The sequence below is a fragment of the Lonchura striata genome, chromosome 10, assembly GCF_050655825.1.
Source record: "Lonchura striata isolate lonStrDom1 chromosome 10, ASM5065582v1, whole genome shotgun sequence".
In the NCBI taxonomy this organism is placed as follows: Eukaryota; Metazoa; Chordata; class Aves; order Passeriformes; family Estrildidae; genus Lonchura; species Lonchura striata.
The window spans coordinates 7,780,653-7,795,042 of NC_140712.1; the positions used below are offsets into that span (position 1 = coordinate 7,780,653).

Consider the following 14,390-nt stretch of genomic DNA (forward strand, 5'->3'; position numbering starts at 1 on the left):
GGAGCGATGCTGAAATCTTTCCTAATTGAACTGCCTTGCCTGGCAGGGGTTTTATTTTCCTCCTGTGTTAGTGGCATCACAGTTTTGCCAGGAAGGATGCACTGACCCATCCCTGGTTCATCCCATGTTCCTGTCTGACGCTGGTTTTTCCACCCTTGGAAGCACCATTCCTGATCTGAGATTTGCTGAACATCGACACCAAATGCCCATAAAACCTTTTACCCAATCCTTGAAAATACTTCAGTAAAAACTGACCTGCTTTTGTTAATACAGGTTCTCTTGGAGCCTGCTAACATTGGCTCTGTGCTGTGTGAGAGCAGTTTCTCCACATCATGGTAAGGAAGGATTTCTCCTTTCTCTCTTTTGGACTGTAAGAATTCTCATGCCTCTTTCCCTGTTGATTTAAACATCTTCTGGCTCCCTCCCACTTTCCCTAGCCCCAGAAGCTGGTGAGGCACCCAAACCTCTGGCCTTCTTGGCATCACCTCCCTTGCCAGGGGTTTGGGTCTTGTGTTGTCCTTGTTTGGGGCAAAAAGCACCAGAAGAAATCTCCTTTGGTGATCTCCTGAAACCACACAGGATGGTGGCACACGCAAGGAATGGTGGCACCTCCGGGCTGGACTATTTACAGCAGACCCTGGCTGGGTGGATGGAGTTGGTGCTGAGCTCTCCCTCTGCAGATTCGTGGGTGTTCCTGCTCCATGCTCAGCACTGACGGATCCCAGCTGCGATCCTGCATCCCCCATTGGCACAGCTTGCTGCACTGGTTCACCTTCCTGGTTTTGGGGTGTCATGGAGACAGGACTGGCACATCCCCACTGAGCTGAACCGAAATTTCCTCACCGAACAGTGGGGCTGATGCTGAGGCTTTGGGAAAAGGAGCAGAAGTTTTGGATTGTCTGGGGTCTAGGGTTGAGATGAGATGGAATTTCGTCCCTGGTCAGCAGGGTCTGTGCTGAGGCTTTAGGTGGGAAGTAGAGAGTTTAGGGGACATGTCACCTCCAGTGCATGAGAACGGCTGGGGACCCAGGTGCTCTTTCCGTCCAGAAGATTGTTTGGAAAGGAGAAGTGGCAGCGTGGGGCACAGTGTGATGGATTTTGAGGTAGGTGGGGATGACTCCCGCCCCCTGCCTTTCTGAGCTGGCTCTGGGAGCTAAAAGCGTCGCCTTGGGCGGGCCGTGCTGGGCTGAGGTGTCACAAGACACCGCTCAGATCGTGAAACACCCCCGAAAGATTCCCCCCGCCATTTCCGAGGAGGCATGACGGCGGCTCCGGCTCCTAAGGCAGGCAACGCTCCGCTCCGGGCTTTGTCTGTCTCCGACTCCCCATGCTTCATGCGGGGTACCCGCTCCGTGTTTTCCCGCCGCCCGGGGACGCCGCTCCACGTTCCGCCCTCCGCGTTTTGCGCCGCGTCCGCCCCGCCCCGCCCGGCGGACCCGGCGCGGCCTGCGCGGCGCGGCCTCAGCGCGTGGCGGCCCCGGCCGGCCCGGCCCGGCCCCGGCCCCGGCCCGCAGCGCCGGCCCCGGCGCGACCCACATGGAGCGCACCTAGGGCGGATGCCCCAGCGACCGGGTGAGTGCGCGCCCGGCCGGGCCCGCGCCACGCCGCCCCGCCGCGGCGGGGGGGGTGTGTGTGGGGGGGTGGCGGTTGGGGCTCCCCTCGGGCCTCGGGCACCCCCCCCCCCGCCCCTTCTGCACGGCCCGGGCCCGGGCCGCCGCCGCGAGCCGTGACCGCTGGGACGGGGATATGTTCCCTCCCCTGTTCTTCCTTGTGACCCCCGGGAAGGCGGCTGTGCCCTCCCCCCCCCCCCCCCCCCCCCCGCGCCTCCCTCCGTTTCCCTTACGGACGGGGATCCGAGTACCCCTCCCCCGGGAACACTGGGAACGGGAGTTTCAGTGCCACCCCCCCGCCTTGTGCCCCCTGGGAATGGGGCTGTGCGCCCCCCCGGTCCCTTGGGGAGTCTGTGTGCCCCTCCACTCTGCGACCACTGGGGACGAGGATATGTGCCTCCCCCTCCCTCATCTCTGGCCGTGGGGATGGAGCTCGGGGAGCCTCCCCCGGAGCGCTGGGGACGCGGGTGTGAGCCCTGCCCCCCCTCCCCGGGCCCGGGGCGGTTGCGGGTCCCTCCCGCGGCCGTTGGGACGGAGCCCCGCGGGTGTTGCGGCCGTTGGGGTCGGGTCCGCCCGAGCGCTGCGGGGCCCGCCTTGGCCGTCGCGGGGCTCCCCACGGCTGGGAGGGGATGGCCCCTGCGTGGGGTCACCGTCATGCCAGGTTGTGTGGGAAGGATGGGGGCTGTGGGGGTGATGCGGGCGGGGAGGGGGTTCTCGAGGGGATAGCAGTGTTCCTGGGCGGAGGCGGGAGCCACCCCTCTTGACCCCCGTCTCTGTGCAAGGAGGGTTTAGGGGGCACAAGAGCAGAGGGACAGCGCGAGCGGAGGTTCCCTGGACCTCAGCTCTTTTGTAGTGCCGGTAGGGGGTTCTCCGCACAAATCCCGGAAGATTGAATGTTCCCCGACGCGTTTAGCGAGTCCCCGTGAGTTTGGGGCGGGCCAGACCCCGAGAGCGGAGCACCTCCGGGCATCACCCCGGGGCCGGGCCGTGTGCCGGCGGCCGTGTGCCGCAGTACGAGCCACCCTCCTTCAAGTCCTTCGAGCCCCCGTTGGCCAGCGGGGCCGATCTGGAGGTGACCCCGCCGGTGACAACGTGGCCGGGTGTCCCGCGAGGGCTGGGGCGGCCGGCGGGCCGAGCACTCCTGCCGTGCGCTCTCCCACCCGTTGTGTACACGGGGAAGGTCACAGGTTCAGGTCTGGTCTGCGAGACTTGGCTCCCCTCCATCTCCCAGCAGCCTTCCTTTTGCCTTCCCTTTCCTTTTTCCCCGCTTTCTGGGAGGGCCCTTTCCCTTAGAGGAGGCTTTAGAGACTCATTTTCCAAAGTGTGCACCGAATAGCCCCGTGGGTTCTTTCCCCCTCCTCCGGAATGTCCGAGGATGCCAGTGTTGGGGCTGGCTTTTGGGCTCCATCGTGTGCAGGCAGTTCCTCGCCTGGACATCCTCAGGAAAACCTATTTCCACGCTTTGTGTGATGACTCCAGCATCAGATTATGCCGCACATTTCTAGCTCTTTGTTGGCAGTACGCGACCGCACATGCACGGCACTCAGAAAATCCAGGCAGCTGATTTTATTGATTAGCTCTTGACCAAAAATAATTTATATTTTATGATTTTGAAGCTGTTTCAGTCGCAAAACACAAATCCTTGCCTTTTTACACCCTTGTTCATCCAGTGAGGTTTCCCCCTCTCCTGTGAGGAGGAGACGGGAGATGTGCACAGCACCAGGAGCGTGGCGTCTCTGTGGTGGAAAAGGACAAGGATTTAATGTTTCACCTGGACTGGCCTAGCATGCAGAGCAAGGGCTGCCTCTGGTTAGAGCCACTGGAGGAAATTAATTACAAAGCAAGTTGGAGTGACCTGTAATTGAGTATGGCCAGAGCTCAGGGAGGGGGTTTTATTCCTTTCTCCAAGCCAGGCACTTTGACTTGGTCTGTGTGTTTGGTGAGTCACCATTAGGCTCGATAGCCTCAGGGGCCAGTGTGTGTGTGCATGGATGTGTCTCTTAACATACTTGTTATCTCTCTTCGTGCTGAAAGTGGTGTGATTTTTTGGGGGGGATCCATCTGTCTGTCTGGGGCCCTGTGCTGGGTGGTAGCCCTAAATAATCCCTCCCTTGCCTCAGCTGCAAAGTCCCCTAACTTCCTTGCACCTGGCTTGTCTTACGCCGGTGGTGATGACATCGCTTCTTCTGCCTCAAAAGCTTTTTCCTTGTAAATTGAGCTGAAAAGCTTTCTGGGAAGAAAGGTGGTCACAAAGGTGCTCTCACATGGTATTGGATCTACCCAACAGCATGTGTGTGTGTGTTTATTTTGAATTAACAAGAAGGACAGACCAGAGTTCATGTCGTCTGGTTTATTCTCTTGGAGAACAGGACTGCCTTGAATCAAAAATTGCCTCCAGGTTATATTTACAGTGTATCCTTAATTGTGATTGCATAAATTAAAGAAAACCAGGAGCTACCTTGGCTTTTGAGTGCTTCCACGTGGGTATCATTCTCCAGACAAAGTCGATATCTGTGTGTTGTGTCTAGGCCTTGACAGGTGGGACACCCACAACTGGGATCCCACTTCTGGGCTCAGCTGATGGTGGTTGAGGACCAAAGTCAAGTGTCGTGCCTGATTTAACTGACATTTCCAGGCTGTAGGGATCTTTCTGTGCATGCTTGTGGTGGGAAGAGTCTTGAGCTCGACCTTGGTTGGGCTGGAGTGGGGATGCACCTTGGCACTGTCCCACAGCGCCCTGCGCAGCGCGTCTCTGACTGGGATTAGGGCCTGTGGGCGCTGATGCAATACTAGTCCCAGATGTAATGCAATAAGCCTCTTTGTCCCCTTTATCCAGAGCATTATGTAAATAAGATGGTATTTATGGTCCCAGGTATGTTGTTCCGGGGCTGTGTGACATCCTGCGTGCGCAGCGATGCCCTTTGAGCGTTGGCTTCGTTGCAGGTGTTCCTGGCCAGAGACGGGGACCTGCTGGGGGCAGATGCTTCTGCGGCACATGCCAGCTCCCTATGGAGAGGGGGTGAGGTTCCAGGTGACCTTGCCAGGAGCCAGTGGCACTTTAAGAGTGCTCAGTTGCTTGTACGTGATGAAGGCAGCGAGTGGATCGGTGCTGGAGTCTGTGGGGTGGCTGCCCACTGAGGTCATGGAGAAGTCCATGGTTATCATAGCAGGCTTCCTTCAGGATATGGACTGCTGGTTCCCCAGCCTTGGGGGTTTCTGAGTCATGTCTGTTCTGAAACCTGTGTTCCATTGCAACTGATGGTGGTTTGTGGAGGTATTTTTTGGGCAGCGCCAAAGCCTCTGAAGCACCTGGAGATGGCCTGGGCTGTTTGCAGTTCTTCCGTGACTCCTCTTGTGATGCTTCATGGGCTCTCTGGGCATAGGGAGAGCTTGTAATTTTCTCTTGGGTCTTAACTGCTTACCAAGTAAGGTCCTAATATGGGTGCTTGTGGCAGTGGGTGGAGGGATGAGGATGCATTGCATGGGGGTGCTTGACTCCGTTAGGGTTTGGAGTTGGGGCGGGGGTATGTTGAGCCCATGTAGGTGTGAAGGACCTTTTCTAAGATTGGGGTAAGTTGATGAGCTGGCTTAGAGCATGCATCTGTCCTGGGAGCATATTGGTAGCCACATGTGGCTCCTGAACCAGAGCTTTGGGCACCCTGGCAGCAACCCGTCTGCTTTGTGTCCCCATGTTGGGTTGACATGGATGAGGAAGGGTGTTCCTTTGTATTGGGAAAGGGCAGGAAAAGAGACCTCATGGGATATGGCTTATTTTGCTGTGCAGATGCACTTTCCTGCTACCGAGGGTCGGTGCCTTGAGGTATGATACTGTGTCAGAGGAAGGAGTGAAGTTGAGCTTGAACAATCTTACAATCTTAGTAAGAAAATAGGGAATGGTTGCCTGACCAGGAAACTTGCTCTGGGATTCCAGTTCCTCTTGTGATTGATGTTTTTCTTTAAAGGAAACCAATTCCCATCTGCATTTGGGTGAAAAATCAGTTTTTATGACGAGCCCAAGAGGTTGTTTTGTTTTCCCTGCAGCTGAGTGTCCTTCACATGCACAAAACCCACTGACGTAGCTGCTGAGCGTCAGCTCAGATGTGGTGTGAGGGGTATGAAAGGATGCAAGTGCGGTTTTTTGTGGATGAATAAGGATAATTTCAGGACAGCCTTGATATTTTGTATTGAAACATTAAATGCCCAACTTCCACAATTTATTGCCATGTTCATGGTGTAAGAAAAGGAAAGATGATGTTGCTTTATGCTTCTCTTTCCGCAAGCACAGAAAGGTTTTGTGGCATTGGATTTTTCCTCTAAGCTGTTCTTGGACCGCTCATTCTTCCAGTGGCTGGAATGATGAGACCTCTACAGTGCTCCATCATATGTGATGGGGCTACACTGATTTAATGATAAAAAAATTGATTTTAATGAATTTGCTGAGCCCATTTGTGCTTTGGATTGGCAGAGTGTTGTTGGTTCAAGTGGGTCCAGAGATTTGACTTGGAGTTTTCCTAGTGCTTCTCCAAGGGGATGAAGGGTGGATCAGGAGAAGTGTGCTGTGTGGCTTTAGAGGCGTGAAAAGGAGGTGTGTAATGACTTCACTGACAGTAACCTCTATGAATCCAATAGGAGAGGAAGAATCTTGCTCATCTCTGGGAGAACTAATTCTCCTTTCCCAAAGGTTTAGTAGCCTTGTTGAAATTTCTTCTCGTCCTGAGGATTTCTTGTTTGGCTTTGAGGGGGTTTCACATCTCATCTGTACATCCCCTCTTATATCCATTGCCACAAATAATTCCAAGTGCACTAGGACTCCCCAAATAAGCCCAGCCTGCTTTGATGCATGGTTTTCATTGGGTTTTATTGTATTCCTGTGCGCTGGCTAATTCACAAAATTCGGCAATTTGCAATGGGTCATTAGCACGAATTAGCAACTTTCTGATGGATATCAGAGTTCCACAAATGTGCCGTATTAATCTGGGAGATACACCTATTTATTATCCCTCCCAGGGAAAAAAAGGGATTTCTTGGCATGGTTCTTGCTCTGCTTGCATTTGTCCCTGTCTGCATCTGCCTTCCCTCCTCCTTTACTTCACAGTCTGGTTGTTTTTTTCCCAAAGTGTTCCCAGGCTGATGATGTGACAGGAAGAGGGATTACAGCCGCACGCACTGGCCTTGCTACAAAGGGAGCCTCAGCTTTGGGAGCCAAGGTGCCCTAATTGGTTATCGAATGAAGGGAATTAAAGGCATTAATAGGTGAAGTGGCAGCTCCTTCGGTTTTGGAGCAGTGGAGAGATGTTCATCGTCTTCTGAAGGCTGGGAAACGGCCAAGGCTGGCTGCATGCTCTGCTTCTAAAAGGAAGGATAAAGGAAATAAAGCCCAGAAGCTGTTCCTTCCCTGGGAGCAAGCAAATCAATGGCCGTCCGTCCTCTCTGACCCACACTGCTGTGCTCCACTCCTGTCAAGGCAGGGCTTTTTCTGGGAGACACTGCTCAGTTGGGGTCACTCCACTGCTCTTCCTTTGGATGAAGAAGATGGAAAGGAGATGTTGACTTTGGTGCAGTGTGGCACCGCAGCCAGTGGTTTGCTGTTCCTGTCTGCCTCTGTGGAGGGTGATCCTTGTTGGATTACCTGCATCTCTGCGACCATGAGAACCCAGTTTGGGACTCGGCCAGTGATGGGCCTGGGGGACAGCAGAGCAACCAGGAGCAAAGTGAGGAGCCACGCTGCCTCCGGAGCCCCGTGAGAAAAGTGAGCAAATGGCTGGTTCAGTAGTGCCCACTCTGCTCCCACCAACACTCTGAGCTTGGGATGCTGCCAACAACTGGGTGCCTTCCTGCATTCCTGCTGACAGCGTTGGGTGAGCAGGGGAAAAGGGCAAGCTCCCTTTCCTGGCGCTTACTCTAGTGGTTATTTATGCCCACTGGTTGTCTTTGGTCTTCGCCAGGTCTTCTTTCCTCCTGTCGCCGTGACTGATGCTTTGAGGATCTTTCCTGGTCACATCCGTCTTGCTGCTTCCTCTCACTGCTGGCAATCTTCCAGCCTCCGTGGAGTGCTGAAGTTTGGGAACCTCTTGGGTTATTTTTATGTGCCCTCTCCTCCCTTCTAGGCTGCGCAGAAGGACAGACCACCAGTTTAGATACCTTTAAGCCTCCCATAAATCAGTTCACTTCTGTGTTGGGGTTCGCAAGGATGTAACTGAACTGGTTTTAAATCCACACGGCTCTTCCACTTTCCCAGTCAAAACCAGCTCTGTTCAAGGGACAGTCATTCCCCAGGTTTATCACTATGGGAAGCATTGCAGTGCCAAGCAGATTGGCTCAGATGTCTCATTTTGAGTGTTTAATGTTATTTTTGGCACCAGCCAGCAGCGACACGGCTGGCTGGGCTCAACAAGAATGGACTTTGTGGTGGTAGAGGAACACCGGGGCCGTGTCTGGTGCTGCCGGAATGCACTGGCTTGTCTGGGGTGGACTCACCCAAAGGGCTTCTGTGTTAATCCTGACTGGTTATTGCTCATGGTGTTGCTTTGCTTTTGCTGCTGTGTAGCTGCCAGTGGTCTGTGTGTCAGCCTTTGACAGCCAAAGTGTGTGGTGCTGCTGCTCTGCTCCGCTGGCACTGCCAGTGTCTGCTGGGCACTTTCTAGGTGCCAGTGATGCCATGACACCCACAGGGTGGCTCATGAGGATCATGGGGCAAGCAGATGCAAATTTTGGGTGAAGATGGGGCTGTGTTTCTGATTCTTGTTAAACCAACGTGTGCAGGTCTGGGCATGGCAGTTACACAGGGGTGTCTTCCAGTATGCAGACACAACAGTGAGGGGTAAATCCTTGTTGGGCAGCCCTGATTCAGGGTAGGTTTAAGAGCTGAGCTTGCAGGAAGGAAGCTGCTCTGTCCTTTTATCTACTGAATACTTTTTCTCCCGCACATGTGGATTTTTCAGTTCCTCTTATACAGCAGAAAGTTTAGACGCTGGGCACCAGTTTGCGCTTGTGGATTTGGGTAAGATTTGGGCCATATTCAGCTGCCTGAGATTTTAGAGTCTGCAAGGTCATGCTTGCTGGAAGATGCCTATCCTGGTATTTTTGGATGAACAGGCTGTGATCCAGAGCCTGAGCCTTGCTACTGCTCATCTCCATGGCAAAGGCTTGGGAAGGGGATGTGGCTCGCTCAGGAAGGACCCTGCTGTCAGAGCTGTAACAAAGCACTGGCATGACTCTTGCCTGCTCATGCTGTGCTTGATGCTCCTCCAGTCCATGCCACTGTGTTGTCCAAGCACCATGGCCTTTCCTGCAAACCTGGCTCCTGCCTGGCAGGAGGTCAGTGAGGAATCATATGGAGAAGACAAGGGGCAACAGATAAAATTTGCACTGGGAGAGGTTTCATCTTAACATAAGAAAGACATTTTTTACAGCCATTCCTTGTAATAACCCCCTCCAGGACACAGTAAGGATCCATGCTGGTGGAGGTTTTCCAGATGTGACTGGACAGGGTGCTAGGTAATCTCACCCGATCTCCCTTTTTCTCAAAAGGTTGGAGCAGGTCTCCTTTCAAGGTCCTTTCCAACCTGCTCTGCTCTATGGTTCTGTGACCTGACTCATGAAGACACATGTTCAAGCTTGTGTGTAACAATTGTGCTTGCTCAGCTTCCCAGTGAAAAAGTGACTCCAGCAGTGCAATTCAGCAGAGAGTGAGCAGATGTTCTGAGAAGGGGCTGTTTGCCAGCCACCCTTCACAGGAACGGAATGGAGGATTTGGTGTAGGTATCAATGTGCCTCCTGCTTGACCTGAGGACCATGTGCTGAGGACCATGTGATGGTACTCTTGCTGATAGTTTTCTTGAAATATGAAACTCTTGGACGTCCTTGTGAGTTGGTGGAAGAAATGTGAGCTGTGTTTTATTCAGAAGTACATACAGAAGTGGTACCTTGAAAAAAATGCACAAGAGAGACATCAGAATCAAATAATTGTAAATTTGAAGAACTGCGGAGTCTCAAGGCACTAATAGACAAAAAATTGGACTTTGGTGATGACACTTGCAAAACTGATGGGAAGATTAAAGAGGTACTTGTTCCAGTTTTCCCCATTTCATGGTATAAAGGAAAACCTGAAACTCTTGGTTCTCTTTGTGTTCCCCCTTTTTGTGTGCCTCATGTATCAGGACTGTGTATAGTCTGTTGGGAGTTGAAGTGAGGAGTTCTCAAGAGGGTATCTTTGCTAGTCAGACATGTTCAAGAACCCTGGGTTTTTCCGCCCTATGTTGAGTTGATCCTCATTCTATTGAGGACACTTGAGGAAGTGTCAATAAGAAGCAGACGCTAGGTTTTAGCTTATTCTGGTATTTTCTTCAAACACACTGGCACGGTGTGTTTATATTTTGTATTGACGGCTTTGCTGGACATTGTCACCTGCTGCAGTTGTGTGGAGTTTTGCTAGAAAAGTCATGTTTTAAGGTCATGAGTGAATGGGAGTGGGTGTGAGGTGGAATTTTGATCCCAAGAGCATCTTTTGCCTGATGATGAATGTGAAGTTGAGGTCTGAGTATGTATTTGGGAGCAGGTGGGTGTTGTGGCTGATAAGTGTTTGAAGTTTTGCTTCAGGCAGGGTGATTGCCTGGCTTCCCTGCCCAGAAGTGGTTTCTGCTCACCTCTCCACTTTCCTCCATCATCCAGCCTCTTACAGTGACCTTATATGTCCGGCTTTTTTCATGCCTGGACTGTAGTGTTTCAAGCTTTTCTCAAGAATGCCAACAAATGACTCATCACTCTAGTGCTGCCCTGTCTCAGGTTCATCTCCAGTGTCAAGGCTCAGCCTTCAGAAACTTGGGAGTCCTGGCCTAAGTTTGTTGGTGTCTCTCTCAGCGCTCTGGCTGCAGTGCATGCTGGAAGATGTAGTCTTGTTGGGGTGCACCTCCATATTAAAAAAAGAAGGGTGGCTCCATTTTATTCAAATTGGGTTCAGCCTTCTCCCTCCTGGCAGCCTGCTGACACTGTCCCACTCAGCCCTGAGAGCCACTGAAGTTCTCTGGGCGCCTTGTGTGAGTGCAGAGGCGGGAGCACAACTCCTCCATTCAAAATCTTGCTTAATTCCACATTGAACAGCCTGTTTTGAAGCTCTGCTCCTTGGCGTGTTTTGCAACAGCTCGGACTCCCGCAGGGTGCAGGCGGTGGAGGGATCCTGCCCCCGTTGGGTGGCAGTTCTGGAGGGTGTCATGGCAAATCTCCTTTGTCTGCTACAGCCTGACTGATGTCTGGGGGAGAGTGAACCCTCCTCCCCTGCGTGATTTCTTGAGCTGAAAGCAGCAAGTGAGTGAGGAAGCTCCTTTGTGCAGATTTCTCCGTCTCCTCTTGTTCGTGCCAGCTGGCTCGCGTTCAACATTTCTCTTTTTTTCTCTCTCTCTTTTTTTCTCTTCTCTCTCCCCCAGCTCTAGAGAGAGGGGGCGGGGAGAAAGGGAACATCTTAAAAAGAAATCTGCAGAAAAGACATGGGAGTTACTTAACAAAAATCCAACCCAAACAAGCCCAGCTGGGGGATTACAGGCACGGTGGTAGGAGCTGAGTGGGGAATGAGTGCAGCAGCGTGGGGAAGGCAATGTGTCCCCCCCCCCCCCGCCACCTCCCTGAGTTTCTTTAGTCGTAAAAGGAAACAAAAAGGGATCTCATGCAGAGGCAGTGGATGGGGAGAGCAGCCGACTGGCTGCCAGCAGCTGGAGGAAGGGCCTCAGCACTGCAGCCCCTAGTGCTGCTGCCTCAGCTGGGGGCTTCTGGGGAGCCCTTTGTGGGTTTGGCAGGCTGGGGGGGCATCCCTTCTAGGCCACTGCCTTTGGCTCTTTAGGGAGGGAGCAGAGGGCTCTGCTCTCATGGGTCGCTGCTGGCCAGAGCAACCATCTCACCAAACCTTCTGCTCCCTGCCTTGTGCCCGCTGGAGGAAATGCTGCATCCTGCAGATTTTTCTCCCCCCCTTCCCTGTCCTCTTTGCCGCTCCTTCTTGTGGGCATTCCTGAAAGTTAATCAGGGTGAAAATTGCAGTCAGTCATGTCTGGAAGCCACCAGAGGCTAATCCTGGAGCGCTGCAGGCTGGAGCACATGGCTATGAGACAGTCAGTCTCCCTATGTGTGGGCTGGCTGCTGCCAGGAGAAGAGCTTTCTCCTACATCTTGTCGCCCTTGGGCGGTCAATCCTTCCCAGCTTTGGTCTCCTGGCCTCCAGTAACCAGCAGAGAAAGCCGGAGTGGCGCGGGTTCGGCAGGTTCTGAGCATCCTCCACTGGTTTTAGCACATAGAGCCAGGGGCTGGCACAATTTCCTTGCTGCCTTTTGGAAGTGGAGTTGTTCTGGTGGAAGAGCTGTCTCTAGGTGTGTGTGCAGCCCTGAAAGTGAACTTTCAGGTTTGTGTCTGAATATGGTTTGGCTCTATCCCAGCCCGTAGATGTGGATTATAGAGGTCTCAGCACCTAATGGAGCTGAATTATTCATGTCTGGTGCTGTGTGTGTGCAGCATTCTCAAGCAGAAAGCTGTCTCCTTGTAGGATCTGCGCTCCAGGACTGCTCTTAAAACGCTTTGTTGGCAGGTCTCCAGGCCAACAAGTGAGCACATGCTTTTCATGTTGTGCGGGGATCAATCCTGCGATGGCAGGAGGTAAGGGGAAGGACACGTTTACAGCTGAATCAGTCTCCTCGCTCTGTTTTCTGAGATGCTGTGATTTGTGGCAGCGTTACTCCCCCGGCAGGAGAGTGGGAAGGATCTGGATACCACCCGGTGCTTCTCCTGCTTGGGCAAAGGAGGCAGTGGGAGAGGCACCTCTTTCTCTGGGCCATGGGGTGTGGTAGCCAGGGGCTCCTGTGCACCTAAAATAATGATAGTGTGTCAAGTTGGGGTTCCTTTGGGTCTGGCTTGGGAGAGGGACTCCAGATGCTCCGCTGCCTGCAGAGGCTGAGCCTGCAGTAGTGAAGTAGAGAAATGGGGAACTGGGATGGGAATTCTGGGGAGGGAAAAAGCTGTGGGAAATGCTTTAGAGTCACATGCAGTGGAGCATATTTAGGAGATCCCCCCCCAAATCACATTCCAGGGTCCCAGCCTCCAGCTCTCCTCTGGAAAGGGCTGATCCCTGCCCCAGTCCCTCTTCCTGTGGTGGCATGTCTTGAGTTCTCTGCCTCACTCTCGTCACAACGTGCCTTTACCCTATTCTTGCCAATCCAGCATGTTCCTGTCCGTCCTGTTTGTGGTTCCCTTCTGTCTGCATTAGCAGAGCCTGGGCTCCCTTGGCACCTCCTCCGTAGGGTGAGGGTTTTTGCTCCTCTTGTTTTCTAACCCTTTGATTGTTCATGGCTCTCCAATTGCTGGGGACCCAGCGGACTTCTGGGCTCCTTCTTCCTTTTGTTGTGGTAGGAATTGGCAAAAGCTGCTGCTGTTTGCAGAGTTTCAGACTCAAGTCCTGTTCATCTGCTGTCCTTATTCTACATGTATAAATAATACTTATGGAGATGTGTGTGCGTGTGTATGTGCACGTTTGGAGCAGCAAGGTGAATTCTGTGGTGGGAGTGGAGAGCTGGCCACGCTGGCATTGTGCAGGTGTTGCATGGAGCAGGTGATGCGATGTATGTTGCAGTACTACCCCGCAGATTGTCTGTTGTTCTCCTGTCACTGAAAGGTCAGATCTTTGTCTGCTTTTCCCTCGGACGTGAGCTTGCTGTGCCTCTTTGCCTGCTCCAAGTCTGGATCAGGAACTCTTGGATTTGGAGACTGAACTTCATCCTCTGCTTTCAGCTCCTGGGGGCTTTTCCTGGGCATCTGTGGTCATCAGTGGCCCACTGGTTCACTGGGATTGTTCCTGGATTCCGTGCCTCAGTTTAGGGCTGGGAAGGGACTCGTATCAGCCAAGAATCTGGTTCCTCCAGCTTGTTACTGGCTTTGCCCACCTGCACAAAGGAATCGCCTTGGATCCATGACACTAAGAGTGTCATGCAGGGATGAGGTGGTTGCTGCTGATTGTGGGCCCCATCAGTGATTTGGAGAGAGACTCTGGAGGGGCAGGTTGATGGGATTGGACACACCAGCTTGGAGCTGGGGAGCAGGTGCTGGAGCAGGAGTAGGAAGAGGAGGAGGAGTAGGCGGCCGTAGAAACACGTAGGTCAGCTTTGGGAAGCCGTTAGCGACTCTGGTGCACAAAGTGATCTCCTGATTCGGCACTTTCCCTGCCACTGAAATGAGAGGTCAGTGCTTTTCATTTCCAGCTTGCACGCAAGCCCCCCAGCTCCTGGGGTTAAAAATCTCCGTAATGACCTGTCAGAGAGCGGATTATTAGCTGTACAGAGCTGAGGATGCTGTGGGGAGCAGATGGAAAATGGTCTGGCTGCGGCAGCCTGGCTGATGAAAGAATCCCTGGCATTTTTACAGTGTTTGTGTCTCTGGAAACGCACCGTGAAGCTGCTTTCCAGGCTCCTGCCTGCTGGGGTTTGAAGAAATTTGTGTGTGTGTGGTGTGAGGCTTTTTGGGGGTTGGTTTTTTTTTTTTTTTCCCTTCTCATTTCTCTTTAAGTCACCTGTTTTTGAAGTGTCACTTGTAAATAGTTCCAGGAGCAGACAGGCCTGGAGCTTGGTGGGGACAGGGAGGACAGTGCTGCTGGAGAAAAGCCTTATCCAAATGGGTGGTCAAGGATTTCTTAAGGATTCTGGAGAGCAGGTGGCCTTGCTGGGCGGTGCTGGGAAGAAGCTGTTACATGTGTTAATTATGTCTCGTCAGGGTAATTGCCGTGACTAGGGTGCTGTGTCAGGTTGCGCGTGGG

The 14,390-nt window shown here is 53.0% G+C and overlaps 1 protein-coding gene across 5 annotated transcripts in view; it reads left to right on the forward strand.

Annotated features, from left to right (window-relative positions):
• The first annotated feature begins 1,430 nt into the window (after nucleotides 1–1,430).
• ZNF609 (zinc finger protein 609) overlaps nucleotides 1,431–14,390 on the forward strand; it is a 70,603-nt gene continuing 57,643 nt past the window's right edge. For 4 of the 5 annotated variants that reach the window (XM_085588627.1, XM_085588624.1, XM_021554249.3 and 1 more), the window contains exon 1: nucleotides 1,431–1,572. The gene's annotated coding sequence lies outside the window, so the exon portion shown is untranslated. The remainder of the gene's footprint in view (nucleotides 1,573–14,390) is intronic. The other variant, XM_085588625.1, reaches the window with a different exon arrangement.